At 26.7% G+C, this 18,478-nt stretch overlaps 1 long non-coding RNA gene across 1 annotated transcript in view; it reads right to left on the minus strand.

Annotated features, from left to right (window-relative positions):
* Positions 1–2,781: 2,781 nt before the first annotated feature.
* LOC132927863 (uncharacterized) overlaps positions 2,782–18,478 on the minus strand; it is a 76,065-nt gene continuing 60,368 nt past the window's right edge. Inside the window, exon 5 of the long non-coding RNA XR_009661874.1 lies at positions 2,782–2,999. This is a non-coding gene — a long non-coding RNA (uncharacterized LOC132927863). The remainder of the gene's footprint in view (positions 3,000–18,478) is intronic.

The following is an 18,478-nucleotide window of genomic DNA, read 5'->3' on the forward strand; positions in this document are numbered from 1 at the left end:
ATTTAAAATGGAAAGGTGGTATACCGGGTATAAACCACTTTTATTTCGACAACAAGTTTCCGACCAGAAATCGCTATTAACAATGTGTGAAAATTGTATATATATTTTTATTTTTTAATTTAATATTGTCGTATAAAACGCGTATATTATTGAATAACGTGCATATACCATAATATTCATATTTTATTGTATATTTATATTACCTATATAAGAATATATATGTGATTTGTGAGTACTTATAGTTATATTTAACACTATTTATGTAAATATAAATATATACTCTTGTTGAAATAAAGCAAATTATTTTGTAGTGGGTATTATTGAGTTTTTACTGAATTTACTCAATGTTTAATAATAATATTAAGAATATATTTTGTAAATCGTTAAACGACGACGAAATTATTTCTTTTAAACTCCTAAATGAAAAATTAGATACATATAACTGGGTCACTAAAACTGACCAACAGTTTTCAAGTTTTGTTGATGTTAGATTATTATGTAAGATAATTTAATATTTTGTGTTGACACTTATTTTCGTCGATAAACATACATGTATTAAGTCACACAACGCACGTTATTTACAATAACAATAACTATAAAAACTCATATTTCATATTTTATTTTTTGTACTTTAGTAGAATAACGTGAACAGAAATCATAACATATACGCGTGTATGGAAAAACTTCTATACATATTTAAGTAAACTAAACATTAGTCGACGCATGCACAAAGCGGTTACATAGTGGTCTTAAAGCAGATTGTTACAGTGGTTGGAAGCGAATATATCAAATTTTTATTAGAAAAGCAAACACGTTTAAATCATTATCAGTTTTTATATGGTTTACAAAACATCTAAACAAAACATAAAAATTTAAATGAAAACATTAAACCATATAAGTATTATAGTACCTTCTTAAATAATATTTGTGTTAATCGCAAAGTAAAGGAAATCGATATTAAAATAATATTAGTGTACCCAAATCGCGTAGCTGTTAAACAGTTTAACATTTAACTTTTTTTATTCAATAAATCTTTGAAAAGTTGACTAACATTATGTCTATATAAATAATGTTCGAATGTGTACACGGCAATGAAAAAGTACTATTTCCGAAGTAAATTTGTGATCGTTACAGATTTATTTATAGCCTTAGTCTATAGATATAGATATTGTAGCATGTATAATGTATTTATAAAAATTGGCGATTTTTACAAAGTTAAAAAAAAAATGTTCAACGATTTCAACGACATTTGTTTGATTTGTTTGCTACTGATTCCAAACACAAATTAATACTTATTATGAATACAGTATCAGTTGCGTACTCAATTACATACGTAAATATATGACGATAAAAAAAAAAATTAATTTTCACGAATGTGCTAGGTAAATAAAATTATTAATTAAAAGTTTATACATTCAGTTGCAGGAATGACAAAGCCAATATTATTGTTGGTCTTAGCTATTTATTGACGAATGGCGTAGAAAATAATTATTTTATAAATGCAAGTATCCAATAACGTCAAGTTGTACGTAAGAGTCACCACTCACCATATTTCCATACAGTATATATATATATACATAGCTTATACCTATTTATATCATACCATTATAAATATACATTTAGATTTAAGCCCGTTGTGTCATGGTCGTGGCGTCAGTCGTAATAACTATTATTTTATTTATAGGTATTTTTTTACGAATTTCAGTGGTGCAAATTGAAAATTTTCTGATGGGGAACTTAAGATTGTTCGTTTTATAAAATAAATACCTATATTAACATCTCCCACGATTGATATGATAATATAAGTATTATCATAAGTACCTCTTAATTTTTAATAAAACTGAGCATCACACACTATATATACAGTTACGTTTATTCACGAAGGCGTGGACGTATATACAATATAGCTCGTGGCAGGGTTTAAAACTAACAAAAAACGCTTAGAAAACTGAGTAGTTTGATTTTCGCTCCAAGCTCAGGGTTCAAAATATATTATATTATTGTACGAACATTATATCATTGTTTTCTTATTGGTTTTTTTACGATATTTTTACCTTTAAGTTTAATAATAGGTAAATTTAGTCTATTATCGAATCTTAATTAATAAGTACTATATAATATTGGAACCGTTGAACACTGATTTATTATGTTGTACGGCACTACATTTATAAGACAGACACATCCGCAAGTAGTGTGGTGCATTTTTAGATAAATATAAAGTTATTCTTTATTCCCTTTTTGAGAAAAAGATTCTAGGCTAAACATAATTATCTAGATATCCAATATATATTATATTTATATATATATAAATAAATTATTGTTTGATCTATGCATAAGAGATAGCGACAAATTCACAATTTTCATAAATTTAATATGATCATACATCTAAGTATTAAGTATTCTTATGTTTATATAGTTTAATATTTTAAGTTAACTTGGAACTTATATACTAGAATTTCTAGGTTGCAAGCGTATTCACGAATTGAAAACTAAAATTAAGTTACAGTATTAAGTCAATATTATGAATAAATAAAATTATACATTATTTAATAAAAAAATTATACAAATTTTAACTAGGCGGATTAAACGCAACATACTGTTTAACTTACTCAGCTTTACATATACGTATATGATAGGTATTTAAATAATATATATTTAGTGCGTGAAACTATCGTAATATATAATTATATTCAACAATCGTAGTGTTATCGATCCGCAATAATTGACACCAGGAGACTCACGATCTTCAATAATTAGTCTGTGAATTCTTCCAGTGCCAAGTTTCGCAGATCGTTTTTCATTACAGGTTATCATGACGTTCACCGCGGGTATCGAAGAAAAAGAAATTACAATAATAATAAAAATAACAATACACCAGCTAATACTATCATATTCTTAATATCTATATATTCGTCGGTCGCCGTGAAGCCGCTTACACATTATGCACGGTTTCGTTGGTTGTCGTGGTTTTATGAGACCGTGTAGAACCGTTTTTAGACCTGTGAAAACCAAAAATCATAAGCAATTAAATAAACATTATAGTATATAAATATTGTGTATACAAATACAATATAATATTAGGTATTATATCGATTTTAAAACTAAACGGTAATATTGATTAGATAAAATATACGATAATATTATAATATATTATAAATAGAGATCTCTATTTCACGTGTAGTTAAAGCACCGTGCGAGAGGATTTTGTGAATTTATTCCACTTAGATTTTTTTACGAATAACGCGATTATTGAACGTTAAATTGTATTTTAAATGCATTTAGTACATAGTTTCTAGTATAGAACTATTGGATTTGAACATGCATTTTTATTCACATTCAAGTCCGAGAGTTCTACATTTATAAAGGATTTGACATTTATAACGGAGAAAATGATCGGCATAATAGTCCTTGTGCAAAGTGTGCATTTCGAGTGGCATACCGTTTATCCAAGGGCCAACTAGCAACGAGATTATATTCTGCCAGAGGGGTATAAATACATGTACATTCTAGCACACTTGACTCGCTTGATCTTCAACTTTCAAACCATCAACATCAACTATGTATAAACAGAAGAAACCGAAGACATTGAAATTCTCGACGAAGAGAGATTTAGTCAAGATCTATGAAATTGCCTTTTTCGGGGCATCATCTGATCCCAGACCATGCGACTATGCAACTCTGCCGGGAAACACGCGTTCCCGTTGCGTTAAAACGAGTGAGGCGGATAAGGTGTTGCGAAGGACTAGCTCACACTACCGACGGCATCTCCTTCCGTGGTCACCTCTCGCTGAAGGTCGTTAGTCAGAAAGTGTCTTATGACTCTTTGACTGACACTCTGGACGTGCCATCGAAAGTGTCGCATAGTGCGAAAAGTCTACTCGCTCCACGGCATCCTTGGATATAAACATAAGCGGAAGATGTTTCTGTACAGAAGGAATGCTACAACCAGCGACACTTTCCTATTTTACATCGACGAAAATAATAAAATTTTCCCTTTTCAGGGTTTCCAACTTAGATCCCTTGAGCGTACTTAGGTCACGCTATCCGGACGGGAGCTGTAAACAGACGCCACTTATTCGAGCGGGCCTGTTACAATTAATGATCCCCTCCCAAAATTGTATAGAATATTAGTATAGCATAGCATATTCTCATATTTAATATTGTAATATTGTAATTTTTTTATGACTGATTCTCTCTTTTTTTGCCCCATAATTTTTAAAATATTTAAGCGTAGAAATAAAACATACATAATGTAAGTCAGAAATTACGTATTATTTTTAAATGCGGTTCATGTTCACGGCTTGTCCCGTTTCACGCAAGTATGACCAAACCATTTGGAAAAAATTACATCCCTCGTGCCGTTTATACACTTACAAATAATAATGTGCAGAATTCTTACTTAAGTTTTTAGTTTATGTATATAATAAACATACATTATTACTGCAATAGTGTAATGCATATAATTATACGCGTCGGATGAATCACGGACCTTTAGCCAATAATGAGAACGTGGCGTATACAGCGTGACACAGGTTCCCTTAAATGTTTTTAATATAGAATAGACACAATAGTTCAAATAAACTATTATAGTTATAATAGTATATCCGCATCAATTATAATTACTTTTTTTCCTAAAAACCTAGATATACTGTACTGTAACATCCATTGTTTAAAATGCATACATTTTAATAAACATATAATAAGTATTCGTCGATTTTGCCAACACCGTTGTGGGTAATATAATTTTATTATTCCATGACTCCGTGTATATATTATATTTATAAATTGATAAAATTACGTAGGTATTCCACTCAGACGACAGTGAAAGCTTTTGTTATGAAGACGAGTAATAAGTTTACAAAAAATTGTATTCATTATTAGCTATAAAATATACAAACTTTATCTACAATTTTTATTACATTGTTAGTTTATACATTATTGTATCCATTAAAAAACAGACATTGTGTGCTCGAATTGAATCATACTTGTATCGAATGACATATTTTATTACGTATAATATTATTTTGAATCATAAACAGATTAAACAGTAGAGTTTGTATAGATTGTACAATATAATTATCTGACTCGTAAATGCATGCAATATTTTATTTTGTTTGATACATTTTAAATAAAGAAGATAATATAGAAATCAATAAAAACAAAGCTGTAACTGAACAAAATAATCCGTCAACAATTATTGAATCAAAGGAGTATTTAATAATTAACTATTTTATTTTATGTTGTCATATTTCGTAAACCGCATTCATTTTAACATCAATAATACATATTAATAGATAATTCCGTATACTCCGAATCCTACCCAGCGTTGACCGATTGTGACGATTGTGTATTTTTTTAAATTTGTCGATGTTAAATCACGCAGATAACATTTAATCTTTTATCTTTATTGACTTTAATAACCGTCGGTATATTAATCATATTTCTATAGCCCAAAGCTGGTGCGCACGGGAAAGCCATCGTATTATAAGCCCACGTAAACATACACATTGATTAAATTTATTACATGTACCTATAGTACAAGTAGCTCCGAAAAATATAATTATATTATAATCGTACACGACAAAACGGTGGCGCGTCGCGTGCGTGTTTTAAATTTGGGTCGTTGACATTTAAATTCTAATAAATATATTATTATATCCAACTATTATATACACATCGTGGCAGTGTAATAATATATATATATAATATATATATAGACACGCAATAAACTCCTCCGCGCGCGACTGATGATTTATGACGGCCGCGTATGCATTATAAAACGTACGTACGTAATGCGTACCTATATTACTCGCGTTATTTATGCGTTTATTCGCGGCTTAACTGCTGCAGTAGTAGGTAGGTAGCATAATATATATATATATATATATAATAGCGCAGTCGTTATACGTCGGTGCAGTGAAGTTTGCGCGCACGCATTACACAATGTACTGCAGAAGTATATTATGTCCGGAGAATAAGTGTCCGACGACGTGTGAAATTCGCATCCATGAATATTCATTTTATCGAGTTTGGAAAAAAAAATGTATATACAATAAAAACCGATCGTTAAGTGACTTCGGACAATATATTAAATATATGTATAAATATATACACCCACATATATATAGATGTACGGATAAATTATTATATTACAACGGTCGAACGACGTTGTATACCTATATGACTATTATTGTTTAGATTTTTTTTTTATTTTGGTGGGTACCCATCATCATAATAAATTATAGTCGGCGGATTTGACTGCCAGTGAGCAAAGTGAAACTTTTATTTATTTATTTTTTACCGCGAAGTATTTCGAACGATACTTTCAAATAATGTGCGAGGTTTTTTGTGGGGAGGAGGGGGCGTGACTATATAAAGCGGACAAAACGTAGTTATTGTGACTCATCCGAATGCGGCGTGATTTTTTTGCCAATTACGGAATTTAAAAAAAACATCAAGATGCATCGTCGAATTGGGACGTAAATGTTTTGACTGATTTTCGAAAATAAGTTTATTAAATTAAATCATGTACAAATTTAACGGCAATTGGATTGGACTGGTTAAAAACGGTCAACTATTGGGAGAAGTATACAGAATACGAAATAGTTCTATTAATTCTCAGAAAAAAACACTATACACGATATACGACTTATGTCCTATAGTTGAAAATAGACTTCGTTGAGAATGTTTTGTTTTAAAAATGTATGGAACATTAATATTCTACTTTAATGAATAAATAGTAAATATATAGTAACGTATAGTAAAATAGTTCTATCTATAGAACATTTTCAAATTCTTAGAAATTAGAATAGTACTCAAGTTATCGTTATAATTTTAAGGCTTACATTCAATTATACAACTGTAACCACACTTCAGGATTGGGTAACAAGTTACAGATACCTAGTTAATTTATTTTTATTATTATATAATTACAAAAAAAAAAAACATATAGAAAATAATTTCTTTTAATCTGTTTTTGGAGACGGTAATGTGTGTTAATCCTACCTATGTCGGTGGAGACGTTCAAAAAGATATTTGAGTATACTTTCGTAAAGTTATAACATTTTTGAATGTATAATTTTCACATAATTTGACGTAATTGCAAAAGAACAGGTTTACGGTAAAGCTAAATTTCTAATAAAGAGTAAATTTTAGATTAAAATTTTTTTTCATAAAAATAAAAGCGATTGTATATAGTATTAGATCAGAATGTACATCGTTATCCATTGTTTAAATATGTAACTTTATCCAAATCTAAAATTATACTAAAAACTCAAAATGTTAAAGTCTGATTTAACAACTTTTGATCCAGTATATTTTATTTATTTAAATAGTGAATTTTAAATTTCTCATAATATACCTAATCTTTAAAAACTTTACATACTAATAATTTTTTATCATGTATAAGTAACCATAGTGACCACTAATAATAATGATAGAAATATTAAAATATTTAATATTTAATAAAAACTGCGTGAAGAGTATATTATTTATTTTAATAGAATAGTTTCTCATTTGTAGACTTTTGGACGCCTGCAGACTTAAAACTTTTTTCTCATTTAAGTTGAGACTTATCTTCATTGTATGTAGTTGGTAAATACTGTTGAAATTCATAAAATTTCCATCAAAAAGTTGAAAAATATAAAAACCTATATAATATATATATAGATCCCGTATATTATTAAACATGCAGCAAATACCAGGTACGAATGAATCACTAAGGACCCTGTGGACAAAATGTAGAATTGTGGGTTATATAAATACGGTAAATAGAAAAATTAATTACAGTAAGTTAAAAATTTGAGATCCCAGTACTTTTAAACTATATAAAGAAAAATTGATAAAATATAACGGTAAAACGAGAATATCAACGCAACACGAATAATTGTTACTAAACGGATTTTGTAATTCGACTATAAATAAACATACATAATGACTCAAATTTTACAATATAAATGAACATTATTATTTTCTAGACATACACATAATTATATATATTTTCAAAATATTTAAACTATTTTATTAATCAATTAATACCATTTGTATATGTATAGATATATCAGTTATTGACTTAGGCTTATGTTTTTCGCAATAATTAGTTCAACAACCAACTTACCGAATAAATAAAATAGTCAAAATACTAACGCAAAACAATTTAAATATGATACATAGTTACTCAAAATATTAAAATAATAACTAATAACTATATATCCATAGAAATTTGTGTTTATCCACCCCTATTCCTTCATTCAGAATCGTTTCTATGTAAATAATAAGTCGTTGAGTTTTTGACTGTTCGGGGTGAGAGGTCCGTTTATAATATTACTAAGATGCTTTTTCGTTACATCATCAAATAATGTTTTTGTGCAGTGCAATGTTAATATAATTTTCTATGAATGTTATGAATTATGATGAACGCGTAAATAATATACGAGTACAGCGCTAAGTAAAATTAATTTTTAAATTACAAAGAATTCAAAAGACATGTTAAATATCCAATTTCCTTCTCAACTAGGAAAACATTGTTTTCATTTGTTTCGTATACAGTGATGATTTATTTTTGAATAGAAACATAACATGTCTATTAAAGTATAAACTATAAAGTGACCAACTAACTGACAAGGTACAGCTAAACTTAGGTACCTACTCAGCAGGACTTGTATCCCGATTTTTTTACTGTTACTATTATTTAAGTACGTTATAATAACTTTTTTCAGATATATTTTACGATTAAAACATTCTTGTTGATGGTGGCAACGGTATATTGTGGAATTAGTATGTATGAATAATTTATTTTAATAACGATTACCTACAAAAAATATATTATGTTTCGAGTTCGTTTTCACGCTGTAGTCCTATATATATATATATTGTAAAATCAAATGTTTACACAATTATGTAGGACAATATCGTCCCGCAGGACTCCTTTATAATAAATCCTGTAAGCACATAAAAAGCTAAGGTGCTTTATAACGGTTTATATTATATATTATTATTTTATGCAATTCTACATTCTGTACTACATTTTAAAAAAATTTTTTAAAAAATACCCCGATTCAAATGGAGATTGTCTTTATATTTCGTTAAATATGGTTTCTTAATCATGATTACAATTATTTAATTTTAATTTTAATTTGTTTATTTAATTAAAGTTATTTTTTCTACAAGTAATTTATTTCATTTTTCAAAAAATGGAATCATTATGAAAATTTTTTGATAAACGTAAGTTATAAATTAATTTTAATTATTACTGTTAATTTGTAAAATTAAAAATTTACTACTCGTGTTTTCTTTTTCTAAAATAATTAATAATATTTGTTTTTATTTTATTTTAATAATGTAATTTTGTTTTTAAAGTGTTATTTAAAACAAAAACGACAGAAGGAAAAGATAATAAGGACAATAAGGTAGCTTTGGCTATTTTGAGTACTATTGTACTGATATATCTCATAATACACATCATGTTTATACGTATTAACTACAAACTCACACCTGGAAACATGGTAACTAATTACCTTTTGAGTATTAAAAACTGTATTGGATACTTATATCACAATTATAAAATTAATGCATATTCACAATAGATTTTCAAATTTCTTAAAAAATACTTTTTGTATTGATGTATACAATTTGGATTACTCATATTTCTTTCGAATCTAATTATTTCAAAAGAATTTTTTCGAAACTATAAAATCATTATCATTATTTGGATTTTGTTTCTTATGCATACTTTAATTATTTATTTGTATATACCTACACATCCTACAAGTACACTTGTATAGTATATACTTGCACCACTTGGTATATAACCTAATACATAATAAATCTTTTTTCAATACTATTAAGACATTTAAAACACTATAATATTAAAGTATTTATACGATAACACTATTAGGTAAAAATAGTTGATTAGTAAATTTACATTTACATATTAGATTACTATTATAATGGCAAAGCATTTATATAAAATTGTTCTTTTTTAGCCTAGTGATGGAAATTTGACTAAAACATGGCTCAGTTATCATAAATGCTTATTTTGTATAAGTTGTATAATTATAATCATCGCGATAATTACTCGAAATTATCATTATATTATCATTGAAATTCCCTTACTTATAAGTACCTATATGTTATTTCAATTTAAAATATTATAAGATTAAATTAATGTGAAATAAAAAATATTTAATTTCTATTAATAGTATTATGGATAGAAATATTGACTGTCAAAAATTTCCACCAAATAATTATTCAGGATGAACATTATGTAATAGCTGCAGTATAAAATATTTTCAAAATCAGATTTCGGATAAACGAAGTTATTTACAAGTCCAAATCAGTAAATTATGGTTTTAAAAAATCGCAGTGACAAATTATCTGGATATGCTAAGCATACGTCACATGCTTAAGAATTAAAAAAGTAGTAAAAATACAAAAATTATTTTATCATCAATAAAAATAATTATAATGTATGTTAAAATGTCATCTATTACTGTTATACTTGTATCTGCTTACTGTTAATTTATCTTACTCGTAACTTTATCTAACTTTTACTGACAAATGACAATAGCTATGTGTGCATATCGTATTTTTTAATAAATTAAATAGTTTTTTTTTAATTTTAAATAATTATATTTTATTTCTATAATATATCGGCCATCAATGTATTATAAATATTGTATATAGAATGATAAATTCAACGTTAGACCGTGATCATTTAAAGAAGTGAAAGATATAAACGACTTTAAAATATTATTTTTACATAATAATATTTTGATGGCATTATATTATTATTTTCCTTTATAATTAATTATTTTTTAATTGTATTTATCGAGGGTTAACGCCGAAAAGATTTTTGACATAAATAACATATTATAGGTAATAGAAATATTATAGTGTAATAAACATAAAATAAAAAAAGTATCGAGTTATTTTAATTTTTTTGATTTTAGTGAAATACATATGAAAAACATTAAATTAAAACGTCATGCCTTGCTTTATATATTTATATTATAACTACAAAATAATTTTTAAATTTTGACAGTTTTATCGTAAAGCGAGCTCAGTAAATTAAACTTAAATTATTTACTATATATAATATATAGTCTATTGGTATAAAAACCATCATTATAGAAATTTGGATGTTATTATTTATTTTAAAATTCTTAATACATTAGTTATTTCTTCAAGTATGACCATAATTATATGCATTATTAAATTTTAAAAATTTAGAATTTTTTTTTTCAATTTAGTTATTTCAAAAAATGTATAAAAAAATTAAAAAACTTTTTGAGACAATGATGAGCAAGTTTATTTACTGTTAACGGAATCACTCAGTAAATTATATAATTTATATAATATAGGTACACGCGTGTATATCTACATGGCTGTGCATATTATAGGCCTATGGTTTTTCAAAAGTGAAACGCCGCGCGTGTAGTCTTAGCGTTCTTTTTCCCAACGCCAACCATATAATTACGTCTGTGTTCTGTTTGTTCGTGTGCTGTAATCCTTGAAAAACACTATGGTTAATATTCACGTAGAGTATATAATAATAATCGTATAGGTTAGCCTGCTTACCTACTATATAATATACTCAACTGTCGACGTGTACACTGCACATACAGTAGCCGCGCGCGATGTGACGTAAACCGACTAAGTATATAAGCACATATTATGTATATATACGGGGTGATCCATTTAATGTAAAGCACTAATCGTTTCAGAAAAAACACTTACTTTTTTTAAATATTACTTCCTAACCTAAGCTGCTTTTTACTCCTTTGAATGACAACAAACAATTTTAATCTCATGCACTGTCGTAGAATATTATTTAGAGTATTTCGCTTTATAAAATTTCGTATAAGAGTATACTTAACTATAGTTATATAACTGTAATAATAAGTATTTAAAGATTAGATGAGCGGAGTACATATTCCTGTACTACTAAACATCCCTCATCAAAGCTGATTGTTCGTTCAAAATTAAATTTTCATTGATCGAAGAATTTCAAAAAATATTTTATTTTGGGATCAAGAATTAAAATTTAAAAATGAATGTTTTCATTAAAAAAGTTGAAAAATTTAAGAATAATAACAACAAAAAAAGTAAAAAATATATTTTGTAGAAAACTGTTGGTTAAACATATTAATAGTTTTTGAAATAATTAGTGTCTTGCCATAAATGGATCACCCAGTATATATATATTATGTGGCATTTCAAATAAAAATTAACGTGTGAGTGTTCTTGTATGCGTATGGAGAAGGTTGTGTTTAAGTCTTTAATAATTCGATTTCTTTTTTTTTCTTTTTACCACGCGTAAAAACAAAGTTCGTCGTCGTGTACCTATGTAGTATGTACCATTACGTATGTCGTATATTAAGTAGGTAGTCAAAATACTGAAATTAACAGAAATCCAGTCAATTGCAGCTTGTATGGTTTTTTTCTTACTTTAATTAGATTGAATGTGTATTTATTTAGGATTTTGTGGTTTATACTAAACAACTAAACACTGACATTTATTATTTAGAATATTTTCCTCGTTAGTACTTATCTAAGTAAGCGACTCGTATTACATTTACGTCATTTTTCAATTAGTTCACAGTCAGCAAATACGAATTTAAGTTCTGAAGGTCAAGACGCCGATTATATCATTATGTCCAGGACTATAGACATTGCGGGGAAACCGTACTCGGCGTACCCATTACTTTTCCGGGAACGTGCAACGGTATACACCAGATACCATCGTAAGTTTGTTACCATTACAATCATTTTTATAATATCAGATAGTCTAAAAAGAATAGTAAAGTATCAGTCACATTGTTTAACTTTAGCCTAACACAAATATAGAACGACTACAATATGCAAATGTGCTTGATATCTGTACTTAATTTTATTAAGTTTTGCGAATAACGTATTTTGAATCTCAGATGGCAACAATTAATAATGTTACTGTTTTAGTTATAACTAGTATTCTTTTCGTTTTCTAGTTATGTGTTAGTAATCAGTAATTGTTGTTGTTATAATGTTATGTTCATGTTTACATTTATAATCGGATATATCATACACATAAATCTAATTTAGTTGCAACTTGCAATATAACAAAGGCACTAAAAAGTAATAACAGGATAAAATAACTAATAAGGTATAAGCAATTAGTTTAAATAAGCAGGAAACCTACTATTTTAATATTCAAATTTTAATGATAAAAAAGTATCGCAAATGTTTGTGAGTATATATGACTAATAATTTTTAATAATATTTTTTTTTATCAGATTTGATTAAACACAACTTTTTAATCATTTTTCGAAATAAGTAAATTGTACATTAGTATTTTATACTGTTCTGTTTGTTTTTATAATATTTATAAAATACAAATTATTATATTTTTCACTTTGAATATTTCAATAAAAATTAGTAATCATGTTAATGGTAAAAACTAAAAGCATTTTATAGATTTTATTTATAGGTTGTCGTCGTTACATAATCGTTTAATAAGTTACATTAACCTATATATACAATATACATAGACAGCAGAAAAATATTATTAACTTACAGTATACAGTTTCTTCAAAACTAAAATATAAATACTACTAAAAGTTCGTCTTAAAGGCTTAAATGTATAGTCTATAATATAGAATATTGATGATTTTAATTGATCGGGTAACAAAATAACCTATACATAATACAAAATTTAATAACATAATATATTTTTAAGAATATAGGTAAATCGATTTAAAATAACATTGATTATTGTTTCTGCCTACTGGTGCCGAATAGTGGCTATAAATATTTTTATATATTAAGTAAGTAATTAACTTAAAGTTATAGACAACTTTAGTCTATAGATACAGCGTATGATTATATGAATGAATGATTAAAAAAAATATATTAACTTTCAGTGCGCCAAGGAGATTTGTATATTGTATAGAATATAATAATGCATAATACGATAATATAATAACAGTTACCTACTGCAGTGTTATAAGTGAAATAACAAGTAGGACAGCTCAAACGGTAAAGTAGAATAGAAACTTAATTGCTTTATAATGGACATTGCATCTTCCAAAAATCGATAATGATCTTTTCCAAGAAGATTTTTTTTTAACATCTAATTTTCGTGTACACTAAAATTAGTAATCACTAATCAGTATTCAACAATCACCAGATAATCGCTGTAGTAGATATCAACTACTTTTTCGTTTTCAATCGTCAATATAAAATTATTTTTGACGAACAAATTAACGTATTAAATTGAAATAAATCATGTATTTATGTGTACCAATGTACCATAAATTATTTCGATAATAATTTATATACAGTATATTAAATATAGCGTACATATTATATTTCCTACATTCTGACATTCATGAACTAGTATTATGAAATTATGAATATAATATATTAATATAATAGTTTATACAATATGTTGTATAAAGTATAAAATATAGTTATACAATAGGTATTCAAATAAATTTATAATAACTTTTAATAAAAATGAAAACTATTTGTTGGAAATTCATAGAAAATTTGGTTAAATATCGTATTTACATTTCAAATGTAATACGCCTAAACCCATAATATAAATTTAAAAATAATCAAATTAGGTAGGTTTTATAGTAACTTTTTTAAAAGCGTGTACCTCGAAGTTGATAAATTATATTTTTATATTCCGGATTATTTTATTTTGTTTATATTGCGACAGTATTATATTACTTTAAGTTGAGAATTTTTAATCAAATATTAATATGAATTCAGTATTTAGTTATACTAACTGATGTGTACGTAAATGCGAATAAAAAATATCGAGTTCTACATGTATCGTCTGTAAAAACAAAGTAACAGGAAAAGTCAAAACACCAAAATTATAGAAAGCAAATCGTGTGAATTTAAGAAACTCTACAAACTATATATACATATATCTACATATCTACCTCATTTTATATTTACGTTTATTACTTACCATTTAATCGATTCGATTTACTATTGATTATACGATCTGTTGTACCGTAAAAGAAAAGATCGATCAAACTATGCGGCACAACAATAATATTTTCGGCTATTATATAGTTACAGCTATCGATAGGAGGTCATCATCTTATTTTTAATTTTCCGAAATAAAATAATATTGTTAACACTGACGAAAACCGAATATGACTATATAGGTTTTTTGTATTATAGGTATATAATATTATAAAAAGGGGTAAAATTATATTATTTGAACGTTTCTCCGATGAAAAAAAAAATACTAAAACAGACGAACACACGAGACGCCAAAACCTTATCTAACTGTACTATTATATAGAGACAGAGTTAACTGCATTGTTCGAACGAGACTGCCTGGTGGCCGGAAGCCCGGAAACATATAGAAGGGGTATAATATAAATAATAATGTAAAATTATATGGTTTACGTTAGGTCTGCGTTTTGCACCCTTACCATTGGTTGTTGCGAGGGTGGATATATAGTTAGGTATCTATGTATATGTAATATGCATTATACACCTAGCGTACGAAACAATGCTCGTAATAAAAAAAAAAAAATAAAAGACTGCACGAAAACACAATTGAAATTAAATGTTTCCCGTGAAGAATATGTTTAAACACGAACGTTATCAACGATTTTTACCAGTTAGGAACGCACGATGTGCCCATTCCCCATGATACCTATTGTGCGTTAAAAGTAAACAATATATTAATATATACAGAGTATTTCACCAAAAATGCTCACTTCACTTTTTCCCATAAATAATGAATTTGTTTAAATCCTAATTTTTTGAATTTTAAAGTAGGTTGCTAAGGCCCAGGGTTTCAAATGTACATATTTTATTTAAACTATTTATAAATGTCCTGTTACTGGCAATACCTACTACTCTTTTTTTCGCAAATAATTGTTAAATAGATAACTTTTTGGAAAATTATGATCTATAGAAATAAAACCGAAATACGAATTAGTAGGTTTTGAGTTATTTTACTTTGTGTACTAATAAGGGCCATGATAATAAGTTTGGTATATGATTGATTATAATAATTTTAATATTATAGTAATTATTATTAATATTATCAATAATGTATATAGTTTGTAAAAATTGTCAAAGTATGATAAATACTAGATCTAAATTTACACTTAATTTACATTTTTTTATATTGCTCAGAATACTCCTCTAATATATTTAAAAGTTCCGATAATCAGAATCTGAATTAATTCATTATCAAAAAAAATAAATGTGAGTGAGCATAATCGGTGATTCACTCTGTATATTAATAATTGTTTTGTATATAATTTATACATACATTATGTAATAGATTATAGTTAGTGAATTATTTCCAAGCCGTCGCGACTGATGAGTGGTGACTATTATTACACTAATCGAACGTGTTTTTTTATTAGATTTAATACAACGTGTGAGTTGTGTTTATTATAAAATCGAAAAAAAAACACTTAGTTTTGACAAAATAATAAGTAATTATTTTAATAATATTTGAATCTATACTAAAAATGTGCATAGCCGCATAGGAATAATGCCTACACCTCTTTCATATTTTGATTTCAACGATGATTTTTACAGATTCTCGATAGCCGAAATAGGGTAGAGACAAATAATGAACAATAATGGACCGTGGATAATATATTATAATATATTATATATTATATTTTTTACGTAAAAACGAATTACTTCAGTCGATTTTTATGTAAAACGAATTTTGACGTTTTGTTTGTCATTATTATTTTTCTAATGCAGCTGCGAGCTCGATTAAAAAATGTAGACAATAACATTATTAATAAAATATTGTTTTTGTATAAAAACAAACGAGCCGGACACATGCCCGTTTGTCTATCTTTTATTTCCCAACGTCGAGTCGGAACACCGAATTCTAAAACAATAAATATTTATTATAATCAATTTTGACGGTAAGGTAATATTATATAATATTATACTATACTAGGTACTGTTTGTTTATGATTAAGTATAACGATATAGAACTAATTTTATTTCAATATACAATATCCATTCGTTTTGTGTACATCATTTCAATTATAATTAAAACAGTTATTATTATGTACACTGATCATAATAATGTACACTGTACAGTGTACGTTGAACAATTAAACCGATAATATAGCATGATATTTTATTCGCACCCAGTGGTGTATTTAAACCTTAATTTGGGGAGGAGAGGGAGTGTTAAATATAGAAATTAGATAAACTGACCGTAAAAAAAATCATTTCAGAATAATTGTTACAATCAAAACATTTCCGGTGACCTTTATTCAGTGTAAATATCGTTGTAATTTTATGATGGATTCTATGGATAAAACTCCGATGACTAGAATCACTGAATTTAAATATAATTTGTACTCAATATTGGATTTCGACAAATTTTTTATTTAGTATGATTCCCTAACCTATACCTAACCTAATCTATTATTTATTACAAAATTACACGTAATATTCAAGTACAATATCTCACAAAGAATTCGTAATTGAATTTCAGATTTTCAGATTTAAGTTATCGTACAAAAAAAAGTCTAAGCTGATACATTAATATACACTAACATATTATAGTACAGTATACATTGAATAAATAAATAAATTAATTAATACATGTATATCAAATTAAACAAAGCACTCTTTCCTTTTATGGGCTATAGTAAAATATACGAAACAATCAAACATAACTAAGTTAGAACAAATAAAACAATCGGTTATAAGATATAACAGAAACCCAAATACTAGCATCATAAATTAAAGAAAAAATTTAATTGGGTTAGAATTAGTAGAATTGGTTATATCAGACTAACACATCATTGATTTTCAACTGAAAAAGCGACATTAATTATTCAGGATCATGAATATAAATCGTGCGTCTCACGTTACAATAAAAATTTTACCTATATGGCTATATAACAAATGCTGGCAATTTAAAGAACATAGAGAGTCATATTGTTGCTAAAAGCTCAGGTCCAGATACAAATAATGAAAGAAAATCCTATAATCTGTAAATACAAGCATTAAATAAATAATAAATATCAACAAATTATTATTTTATAAATATGTAATTATATATTCCAAATTAGTTATATGTATTGTTTAATTTCGTATTATGTACTTAAATACTAAATCCTAAATATTAATTTAAAAAAAATATTACATAATATATGTAGTGCTAACGACCCAGTTGCCGAAGCCGAATTTATTCATGATCATTAAATTAATATAATATAACTAATGTTTTTATCACCTATCTACTATACCTATCTACTTCAAAAAACATATTAACTATTTTGTTGTGTAATCAGTAATCAGTAATGATTACATAGATTAAACTCTTGAGAAGTGGCTACTACTTTGAATAAAAACAATTGGTGACAAAAATGAGAAATATGCCTAAAATCTACATGTCAATTCAATTATTAATATGGGGGACTTAATTTAGAGATTATAGAATAGACCTTATTAACACAAGGGCCCTACCCCCACC

Source organism: Rhopalosiphum padi, chromosome 3, assembly GCF_020882245.1.
Source record: "Rhopalosiphum padi isolate XX-2018 chromosome 3, ASM2088224v1, whole genome shotgun sequence".
In the NCBI taxonomy this organism is placed as follows: domain Eukaryota; kingdom Metazoa; phylum Arthropoda; class Insecta; order Hemiptera; family Aphididae; genus Rhopalosiphum; species Rhopalosiphum padi.